Here is a 12,853-nt window from a genome sequence, read left to right as displayed (position 1 = left end):
CTTGTGGCCATAAAAATAGGAGAGATATCTCTTTCATGCTTAGCTAAAACGCTAGAGAGAGCAGGGTCTGCATCTTACTTGAGCAACACAATGGAGCCAAAACTTTTAATGCACTTATGGGTAACCAAGGCCTGAAGTATTATGCAAGGGAGAGCTGTCTCAATCACCCATTTGTCCTATGATAGCATGGTTGTGGGCGAGTTGTACTGTCCTCCCTCACCAACCCCTTCACCTCTCAATGACTGAGGCATGTGTGAGAACTGGCCTTGACGTCACAAATTGGGAGAGATTCAGGTACCTTTGGGAGGATAGAAAAATGAATGTTCCTGGGATTTCATGTCCAGGTTCTAATGGAATTCTCAAGTGTGGAGCTAATGAAATGAATTCTAATTCCAGCTTACATTAACTTATGCACACTGGGGGAGTGTGTGGGGATGGGTGTAGGTATGAGTGTGGGTGTTTGTGCAGATCTAATGCCATCCTATGTGTATGGATGAGTGCAGGTCACAGCCCAGATGGAAGTCAAGGGACAACTTGAAGGGGCCTCTATCTTCTTTCCACCTTAGGAAATTCCACCCAGTCTCTGAACTCCCCTCTTCCCACACATTATCAGATAGAACTCCTCTCGCCTCTGAGCAGGAGCCAATATCAGCAGCTGTACACTTTAGAAGAAAGTACCCTGAGAGCTTTAATGGAGACTGCTGCCTGCCCTTCCCTCCCTCTGTGGAGAACACCTTCTGTTCCATCACTCCCACCAGGCTCTGCATCCGTCAACACTCTGAGCTCAGCCTACAGACAGGCATGACTATTTCCCAGGTTAATGCTGACTGCTATCAGGATGGTGTCCAAGGCCATGCTCTGTCCTTTAAACTCTTAGTCCTCCCTGGGGTCCCAGTAAAAATTTCTCTCTATCTCCACTACCGCCTCCCCCCCCCGTGTGTGTGTGTGTGTGTGTGTGTGTGTGTGTGTGTGTGTGTGTGTGTTTGTGTGTGTGTTGTTTTTTTCAAGGAACTAGCTCTTGTAGACCAGGCTGGCCTCAAACTCACAGAGATCCACCTGCTTCTACCTCCCAAGTGCTGGGATTAAAGGCGTGAGCCACCACTTCCCAGCTTATATTTTTCAATCCCCCAGAACACTCAATGAGCAACAAGGTTCATAATCATCTCTGTGTCCTAGGACAACAACAGATTGCCCCAAGGTTTCCCCTTGCTGTGTTCTCCCAACAAGTCCTTTATGACACAGAATCCTAGCTGAGCACCTAGTCTGCCCTGGATTCTCAAAGATCTGAGAATGTGGAATGTAGAACCTGGAGGAAGGCATGAGATGTGTGTGAAAGTGGAAAGGCAATCAACTGAGTGATGGCTGGGAAAAAGGACAGGCCCATTCTCCATGGAATCACCGTTCCGAGAGAGCATTGTCATGGAGGATTTGTGTGAGGAGATACATGTGGGTCTGAAACAAGAGGAAACCATAGTCCTGGAGAGAGGATGGTGGCTACATCAGCCTAGAAAGACATTCAAAGGGACCCTCCATCTTCCCGTGACAGCTGAGCCATGCCGTGGATTTTCACATGTCGTTCCTGGGATGTAGGTAACCTCTATCTAGGTGAATATCCCATGGGAGTTTCCTGGAGGGAGGCAGTGGTAACCAGGGTCCTCTAAGACATCATTATATTTAGAAATACAGGAAGCAGTCATTAGGTCTGAGAATGCTGTCAGTGTTTGGCAGATATATAGGGAGAGGGCTGGTAACTAGGATACAATTAAGCCCATGGCTCCTTTTCTACTTTTGTAGGTGATATGCGTCTTTCTGTAGCCACTTATGATTACAGTGATTACTACAGGAACTCAACTCACATCTGTGAGCTGTCCACACCAGTACCTCTGTTACTATTTGTCTGCTGGAGAGAATTCCAGAGCTGGACTCCAGAAGACAATCACTTGCAAGGGGGACTTGTATACTTTGTTCCTCTCATGGGGACCCTGACTTCCTGTGAGGTCTCATAATTCCATCATGTAGAAGGAGCGGCGGGCTGCGGCCTGGCTCCCGCATGGCTAGCTTTAAACCCGAAATAACAACACACAAAATGTATTCTTTTAAACACTCCTTGTCCCATTAGTTCTAGCCTCTTATGGGCTAACTCTCACATCTTGATTAACCCATTTCTATTAATGAGTATAGCACCACGAGGTGGTGGCTTACCGGGAAGGATCTTAACCTGCATCCATCTTGGAGAGGAAACCTATAGCATCTGCCTTGCTGCCTTCTACCCAGCATCCTGTTCTGTTTACTCCACCTACCTAATTTTCTATACTATCAAAGGGCCAAGACTGTTTCTTTATTAACCAATGAAAGTAACACGTAGACAGATGACCCTCCTCCATCACCATCAGGACAGTCACTTAATGATTTGGGTACCTGCCCAGCTATACTCCCTATGCATTGTCTCTGGAGAAAATAATCAAGGAGACCTAGCCTAACAATAGCTCTCATGGCCAGCACTGGCTGGCTGTGCATATGAACAAAGCCTTGTCCTCTGTCAGCTCTCACAGGTGGTCAAAACCACACAGTGACAAAAATACTCCCATGTGTCATCTGCAGTCCAGAGCAAGGACAGAGATTTTCAGGCAGGGCTTCCTGATGCTCTCTGTGAGGATCCATGGCTTCATCAGTCAGGTACAGTCTGACTCCACAGAGCCTTTCTGGGGATATGTGCTCAGTGAGAACTCCAAGTGTGTCAGCTGCAGCTAACATCCTGGGGCTGAGTTTACCCAGCAAGGGTCCTCCACTTTGTAGGAAAGACAGGTGAGGAGTTTTGATCTGTTGCAGTTTGTCTAGCCTGTGTGTGACCAAAAGGAAGGGCCCACACTGCAGTATGGGAGCACAAAGCACTGGAAGGGATATAGGCACAGCCCAGTCCTGACAATCTAGTGGATCAATAAGGATAAGACACTCAGCAGCTGGTTGCCTTGGAGAATCACTTACGGTTTACATGGAGTTGGATGGGTATACTTTCAATTTTTCAAATCTCTGTTTGAAAATACTTTCACGGTGGTGCCGTAGAGCAGAAGCGATCCATTGGTGTACTATCTCCTGCTGTGTGCAGGCCCGCAAGAGATGTGATTCATGGCTCTGCTATTTTCTTTGAGTTTCTACCAGGAAAACATTCACAAATCTTCTGGCTGATTATAAAGAAGGAGAACACTTTCCCCTTTAGCATCATTCTATGACACTGGCTCTATTATGATTTGGCCAGAGCTGAGAGGATTGCAGAAAGTAAAACAGGAGGTCAAAAGAGAAAAGAGAAAAGCTATCACAAAGATCATTGTCCTTGGTAGAAGATGGCAACCTTCATCCTAAGCAGGTGGATTTTTCACTCAGTCTAATGATGCAGGTGTATTTCTATCCCACCAGGTAGAAGTCAACAATATTACCTATATTCACTCAGGGCCCCGATTATGCCATTTCCCCTACATGGAGCTCTCTGGGGTGTCTCTATGGCTATCCATCACCACTCTCAGTCAAGCATTTTGCACAAAGATGCACACTGAGGTTGAGATTATGATTCCTCTGAACTTTTTATCCACAGACCCCGCAACTTCATTTGTTGTAGTGATGAGATGAACAGGCCTGCTTTTCGTCCTGCCCAGCTCCCACACAGCTAGCTTTACACCCGAAATAACAACACACAAATTGTATTCATTTAAACATTGCCTGGCCCATTAGCTCTATCCTCTTCCTGGCTAACTCTCACATCTTGATTAATCCATTTCTATTAATGTGTATCACCATTTGACTGGCTTACTGGCATGAGTCTAACCACCATCTGTCATGGGTAGGAGAGTGACTCTGCTTTCTTCCTCCCACAATTCTGTTCTGTCTTCTCCACCCACCTAAAGACTGGCCTATCAAAAGGCCAAGGCAGTTTCCTTATTTGACCAATGAAAGTAACAAATGGACAGCAGACCCTCCCACATCTTTTCATGGCTTGCTTTCTGTTGCCATTGTCAACCCATTATAGGCTAAACTCAAGGAATCCTGGTGAAGAGTGGGTAGAAGGAGTCTGTGATTTAGAGGCATCAATGACATCACAAGAAGATTCACAGAATCAACTGTGCTCATAGGAGCTCACAGAGACTTCATGAGATCAATGTAGGCCCTCTACCTACATGTGCCAGTTTTGTAGCTTGATCTACTCACAGGACTCCTAGTAGGTGGAGCAGAACCTACTCCTATTGCTTTGGCTGGCTATTGACAATCTATTTCTCATACTGGATTACCTTTCCCAGCCTGAATATAAGGCACAATGCTTAATACTATTGCAAATTTATATGCCTTTTTTGAAATCCATGGGAGACCTGTTTTTTGAACAGAAAAGAGAAGGACTGGATTAGGGGCAGCAGGGAGGAGGAGAAGCGTATGGGAGGAGAGGGGGAAGCTAAGGTCAGTAAGTAAAACAAATAAATTTAATGACTAAAAAGCTACCAAATTGTTTTAAACTATTAAAGAAAATAAAGTTAAATGGTCAGGCACCTCATAAATATTCAGATTCTTTAATATGTTCTGAACTATACTTGTAGTCATGCAAAGCACATTTCAGAATTATTTAGCTTCCTGTATATGTTTTCAAAGTTAAGCTTAAATCAAGCAACTAAAAACAAGCACAGTATATTTAGCTTAGACCGTTCACAAATAATCGGCCTGCGCTTGTTGAAGAACTTCTGAAAATGGCATTTACAAATGTTTAATGGAGCTCCTTTGTGTCTTGGCTCCAAGATCACAAAAACAGAAGAAAGAACAGTAGTCCCAAATTAACACACAGTGCCTGTGTGGCCCAATGACAAGGCCATTAGGAAGTTCATCACTTGGAGCATTACAGAGGCTGCTGCTGTCAGATACATATCCAAAGCAAGTGTTTTCCACACTTAGGTGCTTCTCAAATGCTATGTTAAGCTCTATTATTGCATGAGTTGTGCTGGTCATGGCAAGTACTCAGGAATCAATCCCCTGAAGCCCAGAAAACCTGAATACCCCCACCACTATTTAGACTGGCTGAGGCTATACCACAACCTCCACCAAAGCCTATGTGAAGAGGTGTCTTTATAAGAACAGAAGAAAAAAATGCTTTGAAAAATTAAAATGGAAGATGTACTTTAGATACATGCATATTTAAAGTAGTGGTGGGTGCCTCTACAATGAACAGGAATCTCCCAGAATCTAATGTCAGACACTGCAAGGGTTATTTCTATAAAGAGCACAATACCAATATAAGATGAGAGGCAGATGTTAAAATTGATTTATTCAGTAACTTCTTCAGCAGAAAATCCCTGTGAAAGATAAAATATCTACTTGAAGGGACAAATTTAAGCCCAGTCCTTTACCTTCCAGGTGTAGAGATAGAAACATACAAGAAAACACATCATTTCCTGTCTATTACATGGGCTGGGGAAGCTTGAAGTTCTGCAGAAATTCTCCAGAGGCAGGTGGCCTAATTCTAGAGTCAGATCTAACTATTCATTGGTTTTCATTTCCGGACAAGACATCCCTTCAAGCTGACAAAGATAAACATCTCTGAAAAATGGCTCCTCCCCTTCCATAGGAATCAGAGAAGGCCTCTAGGATGGAGACATTGGGTATGCAACTGTACACAAATTGCTTATGTTTCACATCTTTCATCAATGACTGTGTGAGCCTGTTGTCGGAAGCTGTTCATTTATTCCCAGCCACTCAGACCTGAAATAATCACACAGACACCATATTATTTAAAAAAAAAACTGCTTGACCAACAGCTTAAGCATATTGCTATCTAGATCTTATATCTTAAATTAACCCATTTCCATTATTTTATATCTTACCATGAGGCTCCTGGTCTACTGGCAAAGTTCTGTTGCATATGGCTTCTTGCTCACTCCACCTACTCTCTCTTCCTGGTTCCATTTGGCAGTTTGCATCTTTCTCCTCTGGAGGCTACATGGCTTCACATTGATTCCACCTTCTTTCTCCCAGCATTCAGTTTAGTTTTCTCACCTAGCTCTATTCTGCCAAGCCACTGACTTAAACAACTTTATCTATTAACCAATATAAGCAACACATATACAGAAGGACTTCCCACACCATGAGCCTAATTTGACCACTTTGTTTTCTGTGTCTTGATAGTTCAGTGATATCAGATATGGTAAATGAATATTGTCCGAGCAATACAATAGTCTAAATACAAACAAGGAACTGACATTGAGACAAGTCAGCTATCCACATCAACCATGTCTGTTACTATTTACCTATAGGAGAGAGTTCACTAGATTTAACCTTGAGAACATTCAGTCATTGAGAGGACCTATGTCCTCTGTCCCTTCCATTGGGGACTATGGCATTACTGTAAAGTCTCATAAGACTATCATAACAGTTAGCTTAGGGCTTCAGCACCTATGCAGCTATGCTCTCCATGCCGAAACTCAGAAGGACATGCCCAGATGACCTAGCCTAAATATGGCTCTCATGGCAACCTGGCCTGTTCCATGATCTAGGATATTCTAGCAGCTAATAAATCATTTCTCTCTGCTAGCTCTAACAAGTCAGATTCCAAGCCTGCATACACACCCCAGCTCACCTGATGTCAGGAATCTGGATAATGATGTTGAGTCAAGACACCCTGGTGGTCAGTCCCCAGTCTAATAAGATTCCACAGTTCCTTCATCTAGACCCTCCTTAGGTCCCATGGTTTTTCCTCAGGGCTACATTTACAGTGAGATCCACACGATTTGGACTTGTTCTGATTCTTTTGTTGAGTTACCCCACCACATACACTGCTCTCAGCAGGGTGAATTCAGATAAAAGATTGACACTGTAGTTAGTCTACACTGGGTATGTTTGCACTATCTGTTTAAAACCTAATATGGGATAAAAATAAAAAATATTATATGTTCATTAGGATCTCATTGGAAACAGCAAAATCCACTGGTGAAAATTGTCTTTCTGCCACTGTGTGCAGGCCCCAGTAAGCTTGGATTTCTGGCTGTTACTTATGTGCATGTCCATAAATGTCAAGCACAATTGCCACTTTTCATCAGTAAAACTTTCTTTATACTGATAAAAATAAAATCTTTTACTTTTTTGCTTTTACTATCATCCCTGGCAGACTAAGAACAAATAAAATTTCAGACAATGTGGCACATGCCTTTAATACTAGCATTCAAAAATAAGAGGCAGGTGAATCTCTGATTTTGAGGCCAGCCTGGTCTACAGAGTGAGGTCCAGGACAGTCTAGGAAACATAGAGAATCCTTGTCTTGAAAAAACTAAAAAGAATCAAAACCCAGCGCCATTGTCCTTGTCTTCTCTGTCAGCCTCCACTGTCAGCCACATTCAGAGAGTCTGGTTTAATCACATGCTCCATCAGTTCCAGTCCAACTGGCCTTGGTGATCTCCCATTAGATCAGTCCCACCATCTCAGTGGACAGGCTTTGTGGGAGCCTAGTCTGTTCAGATGCTCACCTTCCTGGACCTTGGGGGATCAAGGAGAACTTTGGACTTCCCATAGGGTAGGGAACCCTGACTGCTCCTTGGACTGGAGAGGAGGGAGGGGTGGAGGGAGGGGAGAGAAGTGGGAGGAGGGGAGGAGGTGGAAATTTTCAATAAAAAAAGTTTTAAAAAACTAAAAAGAAAAAGAACTAATAGAGTATTCTCACCTTCAGTTTCATTGTGCAACAGTGATTCTACAGTGGGCTAAGCAGTTTGGGGAGGTTATTCACTGGTTGAAAGAAAGGTTAGGAGTTGGTGTAGCATGAATTCTAGTTGATCTTAATTAATTAAAACTCAGAGTCATGTATAGTGGAAAATGCTGAAAGATCAGAAGAACAAAGGAACAAAACCACAGGTACCTTACCTACTCAACTTCCCATCCATAAAGGGACTGAGCTCCTCTCTCCTCCCATCTTTTTACTTCCTCTCTCCACCCAACCATATCACTTCCTGCCTGTCTTTACAGACCTCCAAACTTCAATGGTAGCTAGTGGCTAGCTCTGGCCTCTAATATTCAGTCAAGTTTTATTTGTACAAACAAAATATCACCACATTTTCCCTTTTTAAAAGGTTATAATTAATATAAGAAAAACCATACACAATAGCTACAGTAACTATATATAATATATACAGGCAATAAATACACCAGTGATATACAATCCATTAACAGCTAAAAATTCAGAGGAAAATATTCCATATCTATTCTATCTTGGTGAGTTCAAAGTCTTATACCTCATTTACTTTCTATCATAACTTGTATTACCATTCAAATTATCTTTAGATATTTCTCAACCTTATATACTTCACAACTATTTAGTAAAGTTCTTTTCTGCATCTGGTAAACAAGAAAAACTATAACTATCTGGTCTTCAACTCACTCAAAATCCCAAGAATGAAATAATATTAACTTAGTAAGCAGGAATCACTATAAAGCAACTTCCAAAAAAATGTGAGAAATGACAAAAAGAACTGGCTGCCTGGACAGTTACTCAAGTTTCCTCTACAACGTTGGCACATGAGTCTTTAGCCTACAGGTCTAGCATATCAGACAGAATTTTCTGTGAAGCAGAATATCCTGAAGGACTTCCCTACCTTGTCTTGGCACAGTTTTACAGGCTTTTTGTATCCCACTTGTCCAATTAGGACAGCATACTGTCAGCTGTCAAGGCAAGGGCATTTTTCTTGCCAAGTGGCTTACTTTTGACAAAGAAAATTAAACTTAATATGAAGTTACTTCAATGCCCATAGTCTTTTCTGAAGTTAAATGATGCTTCCAGGAGCAGACATGTCTCGTCATCAAAAACAACCTAAGTTATTAAAACATCTTAAATGTTAGTCTGTAGATCTTTGAAGTGTTTCAAATGACATGTTTATCTAACATGTATCTTTGTTTGACCTTGAAAACATGTAATGGCGTAAATGAATGCAAACAGATTGTAAAATATATACACAGCTTTAATGGGGAAATTAGACTTACAGTACCACGGCTCCCGCGGAGAACAGGAAGCAGAAGAGGGCGGATGCACGCAAGCCCAGCAGATTTATAGGTAAACATTCGCCTGAGGCGGACACGCCCTCTAAGGCTGGGCTTAACCCTACATCTTCCCCTTTTGTCTAAATAAGACAGAACTAAACAAAATACAACTATAACAAATAATAAATATAACAAACAATATTGAGAACAAAAGTTTTGCTAGACACTTTATCTCAAGGAGTCTAAATGTAGAGAGTAACTACAATTATATAATCTTTAACTCTGTCAAAGATCTGAGAAGGGAATAAATATTACTTAACAAATGAGAGATATCCAAAATGTGCAACAATTGACAGAGACAACTGACTACCTGGGCAATCACCCAAAGTCTCGTTTGCAAGGTTGAGTCAACCAACTTTGGCTAAGGCCTAACATAACTGACATACCATTATTAAAGGCAAGGAAGTTTCTTAGAACTATCCTACCCTATCTTGACAGGATAAGACAATCCTGTTTCATCCACTTAGGGATATTCTGTATCTTTTTCAGAAGTTGAGGTATGGGCTTTTCTTAACCCAAAGGTCAGTTCTGCCAAGAAGACCAGCTCCCAGTGGAGTGTCTTTGGTGCTCAACATTCTCTCAGGAGTAGAGTGGCGTTGCCAGGAGTAATTGTGTCTCATTGGCACAGAATTCTAGGTTAGATTAAAGGCCATTTTCTACAGCTCTTCGAAGAGGCTGAAGATTATACTATCTATACTAAATATAATCTCTATGTATCTAAAAGACCTGATTAACCTAAAAATAAATATGACAAACATATAATTCTCAATACCTATTTAACTTGAAGACTAAAAGAATAAACAACTGTGCAATATATGAAGACAATGATCTTCAACTGTAAACAATGTCATTACATATCAAATGTAAACAATGTTATTATATAAATAGTATCAGAGGTAGAAATGTACATTGTAATATGGTAGATGTATCAATACAATATAGACAAAGTTATAAGCATACTCTTATACAAAAATAGAGGTAGGAACACTCACATTCAATATTCAATATATCAATATACAGAAAACAGTACCAATACAATTTTCTAAAAACAGTAATTCACTAATACTAATCATCCCATCAAACCAGTTAATCCCCCCTTTTTTTAATATACCCCTAATTTTATAAAATATCTCCCCATCCCCTCAACCCTAAACCAACCCCTAAAAGATGTCCCTAACCCTGAGGGCAAACTCTGTTGGGAGAGGGGAAATCGTCCTATAAGATTGCTTCTAGCTGATATGGGGGCAACATTCTCCTTAGGGGCTCCTGTGAAAGCAAATGATGATAAAATTCCCAAATTAACCTTTGACCTAGGAAAATTGTAACTAGTCTCTGAGCGTTTTGAGAAGGTCCGGCCAGAGTGTTGTCAAAAATGTGCACCATTTGAAATTGTCTCCTGAAGTTGGTACCAAAAAACAGGTCTAATATTAGCGCTTAAAAAAATATTCATGACATCATAAAAACCAGATTGAGTTGATGTTGTGGGGCCCCATCTTCATCCTGGAAACTTCAAAGATAAGTGTAGGAAAATTTGTTGCTTGTTATGGGAAGTTTAAACATTAACAACAAAGACATATACTGACATATAAAGAAAGACACAGATATGAGGAAAGGCAAAGAAAGTTTATCAAGTATATAATTATTCTTATTCTGTCCCATTTCATGGCTCCTGACCTGAGACAGAAACTCTGAAATATCTCTTATCAACAGGCTTGGGATTGAACAGGGACTGAGCCATAGTCCAACTCCAAAACCAGCTCTACATATTTAAAAATTTAATACTTACAGAATATGTCCATCCATCAGTAATTAAATATTCAGGGTCCCTTAAATTATTTGAAGATGAGTATTTTCCTGTGGAGATAAGAAAAGAACCCTGCCCCCAACCTAATTGTATTTCTTACCATCAATATGTTCGTCAGCCTTATGAATGAATTGTTATGGCTTAACCCTACAAAAATATACCTAATATGACTCCAAGTTCAACTGTAATAGGTGATTAGCTACTAATCTGCATTTCCTTATTATTCTAAACAGTTGGTAATAGTAACTTTCAAAGACTATAGAAATTTTCATCACATTGTTTAATGAGTTGGATAGGTACAAAACCTGGAACAGGAGTAGAAGTGTATATATAATATGTTCTAACAATATTAATCTCAAATTTGTATCAATATACAAATTTTGTATATAATATTTAAATGCCCAATCCAGTGTAAACATTTAAAACTTGCACTTACTTTTTAAAAGTAGATTCAATAATCTTCCTTTTATCTTATCCTATCTATATTTTCCCTATTTTCTTTTCAAAACAAGAACCTTGAATCTAATATCCTTTGTTTAGTTTTTCTCCTGACCATTAGTAATAACAACTTGTAGCCAATGTCAAGGTAGACAATGACAAATATCCATAACCCAATGATAGACCAGAAGCTACACACCCCCACCTTTTAGGAATGTGGGTGTTGTGTTCTTAAAATTCCTGCTGTCTGGGGATGATGGCATCTTTAGAGAATCCTGAAAAGAAAAAAAAATTGGGGTTAATTGTCAAGTCATAGGAGAGGTAGTTGTATCATTTGTTGTCCAATCTCTATATAATGGGATTGTCTCAAGTTCTTGTGAGAGTAGTCTGTGAGGATAGATCATCTAGCTAGCCACCTTGAAACTGTTCTGAGAAGTTTGTGATCCACAGTCAATTGATAAGCGGTATATTTCAGCTTAGTGGTTTTATCATAGTCTTGGTTAATCATCATTGTGGGGCCCCATCCTCCTCTGGGAAACTTAAAAGGTTGTTATTAGGCATGGACATGGTTCACTGCAGAAAACTGATTAGAGACTTGATGGAGGAAGGTCATTGGTTAATTAATAAAGAAACTGCTTGGCCTGATTGGTTAGAACATAGGTGGGTGGAGAAAACAGAACAGAATGCTGGGAGGAAGAGGAAGTGAGCTCAGACGCCATGCCGCTCCTCTTCAGGGCAGATGCGATGAAGCTCCGGCCCAAGATGGACGTAGGCTAGAATCCTTCTCGGTAAGCTACTGCCTCATGGTGCTACACACATTAATAGAAATGGGTGAAACTGTTTAAAAGAATACAATTTGTGTGTTGTTGTTTAGGGGCATAAGCTAGTCGAGCAGGAGCCAGGCGGAAGGAAAAGCAGGCCTGCCCACAGCTCTTTCTACAGAGACTCAAGCCCAAAAATCAAAAGCTAAATGAAACCTTTTCCTAGAATTAGGTAATATTCTATATGACCATTAATATCATGACAAAAATTAAATGTATATATATATATATATCCTATAAATTTTGACAAAATAATATTTATGCCTTAAGAAAAGCTTTTGAAAAGTCAATATAAAACCAACAGATAATAAGATTAGTTGCAATATAATATTCTTTAAATATTTATTTTTCTTCTATCTCATATCAGGTGGCTCTTCTGATATGAGACAGAGATTTTAGATTTTACTTTAATAAGTATGCTTGGGTTAAAAAAAGGGGAGAGCCACATTCAAACTCCAAGGCAAGATTTAATTTTTAATTGGACTTGGACTACAAATAGACCATTTACATTATATGTCTGTTGAGCATAGCAGAAGCAAACATTTAAGAATATTTATGAAAGTGATGGGGGAGAGTCTTTTGTTTTGTGTTAATTTCATTGGTTAAATAAAGAGACTGCCTTGGCCCTTTAATAGGACAGAAAGTTAGGTAGGCAGAGTAGACTGAACAGAATGCTGGGAGAAAGAAGCCAAGTCAGGCAGTCACCATGATTCTCCCACCCAACACAGACTCAGGTTAA

Source organism: Microtus pennsylvanicus, chromosome 1 (genome assembly GCF_037038515.1).
Source record: "Microtus pennsylvanicus isolate mMicPen1 chromosome 1, mMicPen1.hap1, whole genome shotgun sequence".
Lineage (NCBI taxonomy): Eukaryota > Metazoa > Chordata > Mammalia > Rodentia > Cricetidae > Microtus > Microtus pennsylvanicus.
The sequence above is the reverse complement of the archived record's forward strand: the minus strand, read 5'-3'. Positions refer to the sequence as shown.